The sequence below is a fragment of the Octopus sinensis genome, linkage group LG7 (assembly GCF_006345805.1).
Source record: "Octopus sinensis linkage group LG7, ASM634580v1, whole genome shotgun sequence".
Taxonomy (NCBI): domain Eukaryota; kingdom Metazoa; phylum Mollusca; class Cephalopoda; order Octopoda; family Octopodidae; genus Octopus; species Octopus sinensis.
The window spans coordinates 115,193,244-115,207,967 of NC_043003.1; the positions used below are offsets into that span (position 1 = coordinate 115,193,244).

General features: G+C 34.7%; 1 long non-coding RNA gene across 3 annotated transcripts in view; it reads left to right on the plus strand.

Annotated features, from left to right (window-relative positions):
* The window catches only part of LOC118764128, a 17,366-nt gene extending 2,873 nt beyond the window's left edge, over positions 1 to 14,493 (plus strand). Inside the window, exons 1-3 of one of the 3 annotated variants that reach the window (XR_004999920.1) lie at positions 7,120 to 7,132; positions 13,950 to 13,954; positions 14,386 to 14,493. This is a non-coding gene — a long non-coding RNA (uncharacterized LOC118764128). Of the gene's footprint in view, positions 1 to 7,119; positions 7,133 to 13,949; positions 13,955 to 14,206; positions 14,222 to 14,385 lie in introns of those variants that run through there. The other 2 variants (XR_004999919.1, XR_004999921.1) reach the window with 2 other exon arrangements.
* The last annotated feature ends 231 nt before the right edge of the window (positions 14,494 to 14,724 follow it).

Sequence of the window (14,724 nt, forward strand, 5' to 3'; positions counted from 1 at the left end):
AGCGCTCATGCACCTCAGGCAGTCTGACAATGATGTTAGCAGAAGCTCTACTATGGCTATGTATTGAGGGTTAGTGTTGAAAGGAAACGACAAAGTTCTTGGGGAGACTCTAGGCGTCCATGAATTTCAACTAGCGTTGAAATTATTGTTGTCGTTACTGTTACATTCTATACTATTAAATTAACATTTGATTGAATCTCATACCTCCACTTCTATATATGGTGTCTGTCCCATCTAACACATCAGCTGAAGTTTAATACAAGGGACATTATTCAATCGTTTATACCAAAACTGCGAATTTCTGAAATTTCTTCTGGGAATGACGCTGAAAATCAAGGATTCCCTGTCTAAACGAACCGATTAATATTAACTTTCTCAACGATGATGCGGAATACGATAGATTGTTGTAGTTGTAGATATACATTAGTAAGGTTATAGTACACTGCTTAGATCTTTTCGGTTTGAACGGCAGTTATTTCTAGCGGTGTCATATGAAATTGTCACCCATAATTATTACCCTTGTATCGATCTATTGCATTTCAATCTATATTAGGGTTAGGGTTAGTTAGGAGTGGTGGTGGGGAAAGGGTATCTTTGTTTCTTCACAAATGTAAATAAACCCAATCTGTTTCTTAAACGGGGGACATATTCATACGGCACAGAATGTTTTTTTTACCTCAATAGACGTCAGTGATTGGTTGAAATTGCAGAAATTGAAGAAAAAAAACAACAAATATCTTACAAACTATAGAATTTTCTCAATAAAACCAAGAGAAAAAGATGTTTTATAAACACATTCTACTAGTATACGAATTTTAAAATTTTTTAGTTACCTAGAAACTATGTTAAAAACTGCCGTTCAAACCGAAAAGATCCCACTGCTTATATATACAACAAATCAGTTGCTGATATTTAAAGCATCAGTAACTGGTTTGACAGTGGCAGATCGGAGTCGATTTGGTTGACGTTACGTGTTGGTTATTGCACAAGGAATGCATGCACCTGTAAAAGAACGCATTCTATAGGCAACAAGCAATTCATTTAACATTGAAAATAAAAGTTTAATCACAAATTTCATACACTAAAATAAATATTGAAATCATACCACAATGCACAAATAATATGAAATGCATGAAGGTAACTATAATTCACGTATTATAGAAATTTTGTACAAACTTTAATTATTTTATAGATCTTCTCTTTACCTGATTTCGCTTCTAATTCTCTCTCTGCCGGTGAAGTGTATTCAATGCGTCTCTTCAAAAACCTCTTGAAACCAAACTGTCTATTGCTCTATTGTTGTTCTGCTTGCTTTTCCTATTGATATATATTTGTTTGTTTTTAAGAAAATTACCTTAAGATATTTTTTTTTTTTTCATAAATAACATAAATTATTGTCATATATAATCATATTTATATCATGATCATCATCGTTATTTCAATGATTATACCCATTAAAAACAACCTATCATAATAATTGTATTATTGTTGCTATCATTGCTGTCGTTTTACTCCCTCTGTTTTATCCAGCTATTATAATTGTTCTTATCAATAATGTATTTCTTTACAATATCTGCTTTCCATCATATCAGACATAATATTGTTATATTTCATTCACACTCACTGATTTACTTCAAGAAAATCTGTTTTCTCTTTTAGCTTCAATTTATTATTCATGAGTTTTTTTAGTTGTTTGTTATTCAGTGTTTGTTGTTTTTAATTTCATTCTCATATTTTCTCTTGTTTTTCTTTGCCGTCACAATTATAGTATATTTCTTTCAATGCTTCTTCTTTATCATTATACATTGTTGTTTTGTACTAATTGTAAAATTGTATGTATATATATATATGTGTGTGTGTGTGTGTGTGTGTGTTTTCACGTGTGTCTATGCAAATTTAAAATAGTATTAGGATCTCCTGAAAGAAACGACATCTTTTCGAGTGCTCACACTCGTCCACAAAGGAGTAAGTTCTCCTGGTATCGATAAAATGTACCATGGCATTTTATATTGAGCATATATATACTTAAATGGTGTCAGGTCTTACAAATTACATTCCCCTTCATTACAGTTCATATTAATATGTCACGTGATGGCACGGGGCCTAGTGGTTAGGGTATTCGGCTCACGATCGTAATGTCGTGAGTTCAATTCCCGGCGACGCTTCCTTGAGCAAGACACTTTATTTCACGTTGATCCAGTCCACGCAGCTGGAAAAAAATTAGTTGTACCTGTATTTCAAAAGGCCACCTTGTCACACTTTGTGTCACGCTGAATCTTCCTGAGAAGTACGTTAAGGGTACACGTGTCTCTGGAGTGCTCAGCCACTTGCACGTTAATTTTACGAGTAAGCTGTTCCGATGATCGTATCAGCTGGGACCCTCGTCGTCGTAAACGACGGAGTGCTCCTACTCTGTCATAGCAAGAGCATGGGCACACATGGCTTCCGTTTGATTTTTCCTTATGTGTACAAACTAGGGCGGAATGCTTCTGCCCGAGGCATCCACCAACCATTTGTTGAAGGCATGGTTACAATTTGCTCAGTACCGTATTGGTTTCTGAGGTTTCGGCGAGAGACTAGATTCTTAAAAATCGTTTCCACGAAGGAATCGAGCCTTTAAGGATGACCTGCTAAGAGATGTAAACACTCGAATACTTGTTCATAGGATCGTAAGAGTAATGGGAACAAGCAAATCAAATATCTCTACTCGTTTGGAATTGTAAAAATAAAAAAAATATATGGATATTAGCGTTCCACATGACCTGGAAAATGGTCGTTCCGAGATCTGCTTCATCTTGTTGGCGAGAAATTAAAATGCTCCATTTATTGAACTGATCAACAATAAGGAAAGATTTGCAATGTGACTTGACAAATACAAATCACTGAAGCATTTTCAGAAGACTGAGTTCCTTAAAAATAAGTGCATGGGTGGAGTATGTTGGGCTGCATCGGGAGTTATCCATTGTAACTTCATCAATGCAGGATAAACAATCACAGTTGAGAAATAGGGCCAATTGTTACATGAAATTTATAAGGTGTACGAAATGCAGCCAGAGTTGTTCATTCGCAAAGGACCTGTTTTTTCATCATGAAACGCCCATGCACATGTGTCAAGAACGACACTTACAAACTTAATTGATTTGGAAATCGAAGTTTTGCTTTATTCATCGTATTTTCCTGACATATCTCCAACCGACTTCAGTTTGCAAACGCCTTAGCAGCTTCATAACAAATAAATGGTTACAAAACTAGACAGATGCAAAAGAATCTTATAGGAAGTTTATTGAGTCTAGAGGATCTCATTTTTACGGTAAGAAGATAAATGACCGTATAATATGGCGGCAAAGATGCATTGTCATTTGGAAATTACTTGGATTAAACTTGCTATCAACTGTTTTGTCTCCATTTTAAAACTTGGGCCTTGAAAGTACAATTAATTTCTAGTGTTCCAACTACAATAATATGTACAAATAGTTTATGTTTAAATCACACTCTACTGTATTCGAAACATTCGTATCGCTGCCGGTTGAGCAAATATCCTACACTTTTCTATTCCAAAGTTGAATTAAATTTCATCCATGATATTCTAGGGCTAAGAGAACAAAAGTTCTTGTATTTTGACTTTTCAAATGTAACCAACTGTAGAAAACAATTCTAGGTGAAGCAGCGAGATAGTATTGAAGGGAATTCCTTCTTTTGAGCTGCTGTTATTAATTTTTCCGGCAATTATAGCTACTCTTGGTGTAATAACTGACAACCGGATATTAATAATTTAACTTTAAACCATTTTCCGGACGGTGACATCGATCAATCGTCTATACGAAATCTCCATCCCGACCAAATTTAAGCAGTGTAATGTCTTCAAACGTTTTTTTTTTTTGCGTCATAAAGGCATGTCGTTGATTGGGTAAACACCATACTTATAAGAGGTTGAAGCAAGTGACAAATGGTAAATTGCTATGTACACATTCAAAGAGAGAAATTGTACTTGCCATGGGTTTCTCCTTGAAAATCATGATCGACACATTCTATGAACAAATCGATACCAATTCATAAACACATGTTAAACATCGGATATGTTATCTATACTTTTTTCTGTAATGGAAATATCAGAGGAGCTGGTGAATTTGGGAAAATCATACTTCTCGAATGTAGATTAAAATTTAACATAAAGATCAATACAAATAAAACTAAAGGAAGAAGATGATTTTTTCCACATAACCGAAGACAAACGAATTGTCGGTTTCGTATACACGAAACGCAAAATAAACGGATTCTGTGATTACACATACAGATATGAAGAATGTCACTATTAACATTTCTACTTAGCAGAACTTTTAAATTTTCACAGCAAAACTAAATAACTCAATAAATAAATAAAAACTAGATAAAGAAACTCGCAGAATAAATGAGAATCAGTATTGAGTATCGTAATATATTAATCGATGACCCAGAAACACAGACAAAGCAAACACTATTTCAGACACAAACCCCATTAATATTACATCAACACATACCACTTTACAAAATATTTATCGGAAACTCTTTTTAACCAATACAAACTACATGACCGATTTCGATCACTTATCATAAATAATAAATTTGAAAATGACTACAAAACAACTTCTAATTAATAGCGGTGGAAGCATGACATTTATGAACGCGATTGAAAATCCAAATCTTTTAGCATTACAAATCCTTAGCATTGAAGTCTCGATGTGTTTACGGCCAGAGGACTTGATTGGAAGAAAGCTAAATGAGTTTGGCGATTGAAACATTGCTCAGCACATCTGTAAAGATATACCTTAACCGGTTGGAATCACGCAACTAAAAAACAAATAACATACATCTTCACTTGTCCCAAATGAAAAGATACAAATAATGAGGCAACGAATGTCATCGTTAGTATATCTTTGTCAAAATGGGACTCTTGTGTATCAGAAAAGTTAGTGTTTGGTTAATAATTTTATTACTTCAAAGAATAATCAATGAATCAAATGAAAATATCAAAAAATACTTCATGTAAAAAAAAAGCAAAGGATTTTTCGGTTTGAACGGCAGTTTTTAACATAATTTCTAGGTAACCAAAATGTTTAAACTTCGCCTACTGGTAGAATGTGTTTATAAAACATCTGTTTCTCTTGGCTTTATTGAGAAAATTCTATAGTTTGTAAGATATTTGTTGTTTTTTTTTCTTCAATTTCTGCAATTTCAACAAATCAATGACGTCTATTGAGTTAAAAAGCATTCTGTGCCGTATGATTATGTCCCTCGTTTAAAAAACAGATTGGGCTTATTTACATTTGTGAAAACAAAAGATACCCTTCCCCCCACCCCTAACCCTAATATAGATTGAAATGCAATAGATCGATACTAGGGTCATAATTATGGGTGACAATTTCATATGCCAACGCTAGAAAAAACTGCCGTTCAAACCGAAAAGATCCAAAGCAAAAAACCAGAACACGGATATGTACTTCATATGAAATTTCTTTATATATAATGCGTGCGTGCATGCTTTTGCGTGCATGTGTGTGCATGCATGTTTATGTGCGCGCGCGCGTGAAAGGATTGCATGGTTCCTATTTTTACGTTGTTTGCAATGAAGGAATACCGCAGTTTTGCAGTCAGAGAATGTATAACCTTGAAAACTATGTCTGTCCGTTCTTTTGCATTAGTTTATGCCAACAACTGTAATATCTACATAGACGTCCGTTATAACTCAAGGATGGCGTTTGAGAATTCTCAAAAATATGTTATAGTTCCTAGCTTGCGTTCTCCGCTCCATTTTGAACGTCTAAAAAAAATGACCTTTTGTTATAACAAATCGCTTTATTAGTTGTATTGATGACATCTCGTGATTTCTTCTTACCGTTACATCTTTTCCATTTTCACATTTGTGTCTCTGTTTCATTGTAAAATTCGATAAGATTAGTTGTTTTTGTGGATATAATATCCATTTTTATTTGTGTTTTAGTTCACCATTTTGTGATCTTTATTATTTTATTTTCTTCGTTTTATCTTCATAAATCTCTTAAATTTCTTTCTAATTCTCTGCTAGCTTTTCTCTGTTTTATTCTTTGATTTTCTTTTCATTCTCTTGCAAATTTTTTAAAGCAGATTATATTATTCTTTCATCATTTGCTATTCTCTCTTCTTGTACTCAATATATACGCCCACGTTTATATCTTCGTCCTTTTGATGTTAACATCCTCTCTTTCTCTCCCTCTCTCTCACTCCCCTTCTCTCTCTATATCTCACACAGACATACACAAACAAAGACACAAACATCTAATTCGTATAAGACTTCCTAAACGGTTTCCATACCAACAATATTCAACTCAGCTTCCCTAAACTTACAATATAAAAAACAATCTATCAATCCATCAAATCTGTTTTGGCCAGCATTTAAAGTATGTTGTACCGATATATCATTGTTAGATCATGACAACAACAGCATTAATGACTAATACACAACATGGAAATTATATTCATAACTCTCACGGAAATAATAATAAAATTAATGATAGATATTAGCAGTTATCCTTACTGAAAAAAAAAACAACAAATGGAAATGCTATCCGCAAAGAACTTGTTATGGAAATATCACACTGGCATAATTTCAAAAGTACACGTATCGTCATGTACGATTATCCAGGTAACTAGGATCAGTAGACTCTAAAAACACTGTCAGACAGCTGTAAACGAAGGGAACGCAGATCTACTCTCTCGCCATACTTGTCATATATGTTCTGTTTATATAATTCTTCTCCACCATCGTATCGCCGTGATTTCCAGAACGATGCTAAGGTTAATCCTAAACTCAGCCACAAGCATTCTTGTTAGCCATGCACTTGACAGGTGAGCTTAGTATAAGATATGTTTGAATCTTCAAATTCCTATTATTACTACACACAAACACACACACACACACACACACACAAACAAGCACACACATATACAAACATACACACACAAACACACACACACACACACACACACAAACAAGCACACACATATACAAACATACACACACAAACACACACGCACACACAAACACACACACACATATACAAAAACACACACACACACATATATATTCGTGTATATGTACGTATATGTGTGTGTGTATGTACGAGTGTGTTTGTGTATAAGTGTGTGTCCTTGTGTTTGTATTTGTCACTTACCACCGCTTGACAAACGGTGTTGTCCTACTTCTGTCCCCGTAACGTAGCATTTCCGCAAAAGCGATCAACATTCCAGAAAAAGCACTGTGGTAATTATTTCCAACGAAACCCCTCAATGCAGTGCTCCAGCGTGACCACATTGCCATGACTGAAACAAGTAAAATAGCGAAAATCACAGATATAATATTACTTTTAAATTGCTTGAAAAACAGCGACATGATACAACATCGCGCATGCGCAGAACTTTGAAGGCTATCGGATCTGCTATGTCATATTTAATCAGATAACACAAACGCATTGTATATCTAAGTCTCTCTATTTATCCCTCTTCCTCCTCCTCCTCCTCTATCTGTCTCTCTCTCTCTCACACACATGAACACACACACACACACACATCAAACAAATACATTTTGCGTTTACTCTCAGGAGAATAGAGTACTGAATACCTTGGAAGATATAAATATTTTTATTTATGCCGAAATAGTCTCTTCTTACTCTGGATATTTGTCTGTTTGTCCAGAGGGTCATCAGGCACGTTATAACTTCGCAATGTAATGAAACATAGTACACACACACACACACACACACACACAAACACACAGACACACAAACACACATACACACACACACACACGCATACACACATTCACACAAATATAAAGAGAGCGGGAAAAGTGATATACACCAGGCAGAGCAAAAGGAAGGGAAACGACTGGGCTTCGTAGATGACAAAATTCGTCTGAACTATGTGAAACGTTGATGACAATGTTGATAAACTGTTTAATCAAACTACGAGAGGGAGAGAAGGAGAGGGGGAAAGAGAGAGAGAGAAGGAGAGAAGAGACAGAAAGAAATTAAATGAAGGACGGTTTGTCAAAGCAATGGCTATTTTATGATAAGAAGTAGACAGCTCTGTAAACATGTTTTGTTATTTTGTGTTCGTGTGCTGATACCGGGTTCTTTCTGGTTTATGGACACTTATATTGCTTCGCGTGAATTTTGTTTGCGTGCACATATGCAAATGCTACTCTTCAACATGACAACAGTCATTAAAAAAGCCAGCTTCAGTGTACTTGTGTACTGGAAAATTTGGTGTTGTGTATGTATAAAATTGCATATAATTTTTTTTTTTAGAATAGCATTCTTTCAGTGAGACAGCTTGTTTTACGCTACATATACACTTACGCATAAACATAGACACACACATACATATTTGTTCACACATGTACACACACATACACACAGACACACAAATAAAAGTAAGAAAAAAATACATGGATAAATATTCATATATGTAAATTTAGAAATCTGATGCAGTAAACTATAAGCTCTAATACAACTGGCTGTTTGCATTTCTATATGCACATCTCTAACTGTCCCCCTGTCTGACTGTGTGTCTATTTGTCGCTCTATTTCTCTCTCTCTCTCTCTCTCTCTCTCTCACACACTATCCATCTGTTTAAATAAATATCATTGTCTATCTATGTATGTATTAATCAATATACATATGTATATATATCTTATATAACATACAATACATCATATATAATGTACGATACCTCGTATATAATGCACGATACATCGTATATAACACTCTGATGATAAGTCGGTCTATATTTCAGATTTCAGAGGAACATCATAACGGTTGGTGTGATTTCAAAACACTTACGAAAGTGTGAACAAAAGAAGTACCTGGAGTCCATGTCCATACAGGAATATTGGACACGTATCAGTTGGGCGGTGGCAAAGATCATAGCAGTTATGTAGTGGAGGGAACGCTAACTGCATGGGACACACTTATTAAAACATATTCTCAGCTGCACAGTCTTCATTTTATGAAACACAAACAGTGGGATAAAATCGATAAATGTCTGGTGGGGGAAGATCAAGAACTTGAAGGTGGCGGAGTGGTAGAACCATTAAGAAGCCGGGCAAAATGATTAGCGCTGTTTCGTCCGTATTCACGTTATTAGTTCTAATTCCACTGAGGTTGATTTTGACTATCATCCTTTCCGGATCGGCGTGATAAGTAGGTGTGGAAGGCTGGGGTCACTGTAATCGTTTTAATCCATGCCCTAAAATGGTTTCATTTTGCCACAATTATAAACCAACATATTTATACATATATATATATATACACGGGAAGGAATAAGTTTAAAAAAAACAGTTCAAACATTTTGAGAGGCCCCAAAAGAGAGAAAGAATGATTTCTAATAGAGATTCATCATATTCATAAAAAATCAACCAGAGTAAGTAATAAGAATATAAAAATAGTAGTAGAAAATATCGTTATAGATATAAAAATACCATAGACAAATATAGAAAAATGGAGGAGAAACAGATTTTACTTCAAAATTAGATTTAATACAAACGAGCATTCAATACTTACGCGCGTTTCAAAGGACAATACCAATATGTAAGAAAAAAATTATAATCATATCAATTAGAATAAAATTTTTCCACATATTTTCACTTCATAATTTTATCATGTGGTGTATACTGATTCTCCAGCATTTTTGCTCATATATAATATATATATATATATAAATATATTAATGTTAGTTTTTATGGCTAGCTATACAGGGAACAAATTTACATTAATCTGATGGGTGACTCCATACGGTTATGGAATCCAAATTTATTAATAAAAGTAATATTATCGACAGTGATTTGGAAGTTTCGAAAAGCAAAGCCATCATCATGTATTGATTCTGTCTCTTGCACCAGGTAGCTTATGATGGTCCTTCTTCCCGACAGCAAGGCATCATCTATATCCACTGGCCACCCTCCGGCTAAACGGTCAACAAAGATTACTTTGTGTGAGGTTTGATGAAGATCAAGAAGAGATTTCGTTGATAAAGAGCGGAGCCGTTCCACCGTAGCCGGTGCCACCTGCATCCAGACACCAGTGCACCAGTCAACAATTCCATTTTCGTAACCAACTACTTGACAAAGATGGGAATAAATAATTCTCAGACACTCCCTCCCCCACCTAAAGTCTAGAGCTTGCTCCCTACGACATGTAACTATTTCTCAGTCTGAATGAGAAGATTAGATACAATTTCTTTTTCTTAAGATGAAGGAATCTGTGACAACGTTTCTGGATTTTCATGGGGTCTCCACAAATTGGCCGGAATGTTGCAAGTTCATTGAAGTTAGAGGATGCTGCTGAGAAGAAGATTTGTGCTTTTCTTTCCTTGATATTATTAAATAACTCACGAGAAAATGTCTTTAAAATTCTGTAGTGCACCTTGTATAAATTAATCACTGTTGTTTGTAGAAACCCTGTGCTGCAAGTCTGTGTTTGGTGTCCAAAGAAAACGTACGTGGCAAAAATAGAAAAACAAATAATCTTAAATACTTTGGAATCATATTGAAAAAGTATTAATTACTTGAATATGAAATTACATAAGTTCACAAGTCATTAATCTTTGGAGTGTTTAATAATCAATCTTTTGCACGATCTCTCTAATTTACAATACTTTACATTTTTCGGGTACTAAGATGAAGTAGGTTTCATCCATTTTTCAAATTTCATTAATCTACATTTTATTAATATCTGTCTGGCTGTTTGGTTTCTGAAAATACTTAATTAGTAAAATTAAAAGAATATTTCTAATTATGAATAGGTCTATTCCAATATTTGCAATGGAACGGAAGCGGACTAAACCCGATTGGTGTAGAAGTGGGAGCACGGATGTACGATGAGGCATAATGCTACGTTTAATAAACTTCAGATGGTTTTTGAATCTTCAACACATGTTCATCACTAAGGTGACGATGGATACATTCGGAAGCAAATCTGTTGTGCTCCATTTAACAAAGAGGGAAAGTTAGTAAATATTGTTTTCAAATATTAGAACGAGGCCAACAATTTTGGAGAAGGGTTTAAGTTGATTACATCGACCCAGTGCTTAACTAGTAATTATTTCACAAACATTGAAATGATGAATGGAACACAAGGCTGGTAAATTATTACATTAATATTTTGCATGAGTCGGGTGATATCACATTTTGATAAGCAATATTTAAAATTCTTCAAATATAAATTACAAATTTGATAACTGTGCCAAAGGTCAAATTTATTGTGATGTGTTTATGTAGCGAACCTCGGCGGGTTATTAAAATAACTTGTATGTGTTTATTAAATCAACGGCAATAAATCTAAAGGCTTCTGTATATGGCCTCATTACATTTCAGTGAAGGATTCGAATTATATTGATTCAACTCTGGGGTTGCCTCTAGCACCCTACAACACATTTCATATTCAATTAATTTTCATTCATAAAAATCACTTCAATTGTATTATTTATCAAAATTTATCATTTAAGTACTGAGATGTTTCCATAATTAAGGGTATATGTTAATAAGTCAGTTACTAAATCACGTATCAGGGAGCCATATACTATATATATATATATATATATATATATATATATATAAGGTTAATCCAAACAAGAAAACACAAAAAAAACACAACAACGCGAGGATGTGGAACAAATAATGTATTATTGGACGCTCAGGAAAGAAGGGAAGAAGGAGGGTTTAACGTTTCGAGCGGATCTCTTCGTCGGAAACATAGGAGAAGGAAAGATCCAGAGAAGGGAAGACAGAGGAAAAAAATCGCCAACGGTACACACGAGGTCACATATATATATATATATATATAATATATATATATATATATATATATATACACAGACGCACTTGTGCTTGAGGAATTTGCTTAAAATATTTTTCAAATGAAACTGTTTGTATCACAACATATAATACAAACACATACGCACACACACACATATATATATATATAATAAATCGAGATTCAAGCGAATCAGGCACATAAATGGTAAGACATCAGGTCGGGTAGAAAATCTTTGGATCATGGAGAATCATGAAGATGTACATCTCCTTGGATTATGGTTTATGTATTCAACGGATGAAAACGGTATTTTCTAATGGTGTAAAATGTCCATTAAATAATATGTACATACATACATACATACATACATACATACATACATACATATATACATATGTGTGCGTGCGCGTGTATACATGTATATGTCTCGTCTAACTTTTTAATTATTATCAATCTTCCAAGGCGGTGAGCTGGCAGAATTGTTAACACGCCGGACGAAACGCTTAGTGATATTTCATCTGTCTTTATGTTCTGAATTCAAATTCCGCCGAGGTCAACTTTGCTTTTCATCCTTCCTGGCTTGATAAATTAAGTACCACTTGCATACTGGGGTTGATGTAATCGACTGGCCCCCTCCCAACAAAATGTCGGGCCTTTTGCCTAAAATAGAAAACTGAAGAACCAACCGGTTTTCAACAAAGGTAGAAAGCTCCATTTTTGGAATGTAGTTAACACAGACAAATTCACATTTGAAACTTGAGAAAAGTCTTGCATGTTTTTACTGTTCCACTCACAGATTGCCATCGTAATGTACGAATCAGCCGGTCGATTTCTCTTTCTGAAAATCCCAGTTTCTCCAGATTCTTCTTTAAGCATTTACTAACAAAACTTAGTGCTCCAATTATTATTGTTATGAATATGAAATCATAGTCTGGATATGTAATAAAAGCTGGAGGTTTCGAAGCAGTTGTCCATAGATATCCTATTTTACTTTGATTTTCGAAATCATATTTATATCTGTAGAGCAGCTGACCTCCCTGACGGTACATATCTTTGCCCTTCAGTCCCAAACAACAATATCCGGCCTGTTGCGTTTACATTTGACAGCAGTTTTGATGGGAATATTCCACCAGTATTCCTTGAGTTTGTGTTTATGACTATATTCCATAACAAAGGGATTTTCTAAGTTTATTTCAGGACAGTCCTTTTTGCGGATGGTATTGTAAATTATTTTAGCGGCAACGTCGAGCCGTATATGGAAGTCGTACGGTGACGACATTTCAGGACAGCTGCTAATCATATGCGTGATGTCTTCCACAGAATCATGACATGGCCTACACATGCAGTTGTACTTTGGGAGTACAAGAGCGTCACTGTCCCTCTTGTTCACCAGGTACTTTGTAGCAATCTCCTTTTCCTGTATTGCAAACGCATAGCCTTTAAAGTGTGATGTAGTTGTCTTGTGCCCAAGAGAGGCTGCGCTTCGTGTCAATTCTAGTGTCTTCTTCAAGCTTCCGAGCATGTATGTATGCATGTATGTATATATGCATGAGTGGGTACCCAAAAGAAACCGAAATTTTACAATACTATTTTATTCACTTAGTTTTACAACTTATTTTCCACTTCAAACAATACATTCAGCCAGAGACAATTTCCACTGTTCGAAGCTGTGCTGGAAATTTTGATAAGTAATGCCTTTTAACGCTATTTTTCTTCGCCTCTTCCACATCTGTAAATTCCGTACCAGCAGCCTTCGTAACCAGTGATGATCTTCGGAAAAATGTCTGGTTTAATTTCCACCCCGTCCTTTTTTATCCTTTCACGATACGCATTAATACGTGACTAGTTCTACAGTGAACAAGCGAGGCACAGATTTTCCTTCATCTCTTCTTCATACGCAATTCCTCGCTGAAAATTCATTGGCAGGAACTCCAACACACACACCATTCATATGAAAAAGATCGTCAATTTTTCGGTGATTTTCATCCAAGTTCACTTCGTGAATTTTCCTGTTTTCATTCGTTCCGGAGGTCGATGGATGCCCTGAATGAAGTTGGTGTTCATGCTTTAAGTGTCCATTCCTAAAGCGGGAAAACCAATCGTGAACTTGTGTTTTGATCAAGACAGCGTCCTTGTAAGCTATTTAAAGCATGACAACTGTTTCGGCCACCATTTTCCCCACTAGGAAACAAAATTTCACGGACGTAGGCTGTTATTTCATTTCAGCCATCGTGTACAACTTCTCTCGCCAATGCGGGTCGGCATACCGATGAGTGAGGATCACATCAAGTGGCTTCTAACGGTGGAACCTGAACTAAAATGGGCTTGTCCCGCAGAGTACACAGGAATGTGTGTGTTTATATATATGTGGGGGAGGGTATGTGTGTGTTTATACGTGTATATATATATATATATATACATGTGTATTTATATGTTTGTGTATAGGGGCGTACATAAACACAATATGTATATATGTATCTCATCATATATATATATATATGTATATCATCATATATATATATATATATATATATATATATATATATATATATATATCAGGGTTGGCCAAAAGTCACTTGACAGTAAATCAAAGCCATTTAATTCCGAGATTTCTTTATGTTTAACAACTGAATGAATTTAATAAAAGCATCTAAATATGGAATATCATGAAAATCGTTCGAACTGAAGTCGCTCTTGAGCGACACATTTTTCCATTCGAGCCAATACAGAATAACACATAGTGTTTTGTACGTATATATATATGTATATACATATATATATATATATATATATATATATATATATATATTATATATATATATATATATATATATATATATATATATATATACAGCGTGTCCCCAAAAAATGTATACACACCTTAAATAATTGTAAATT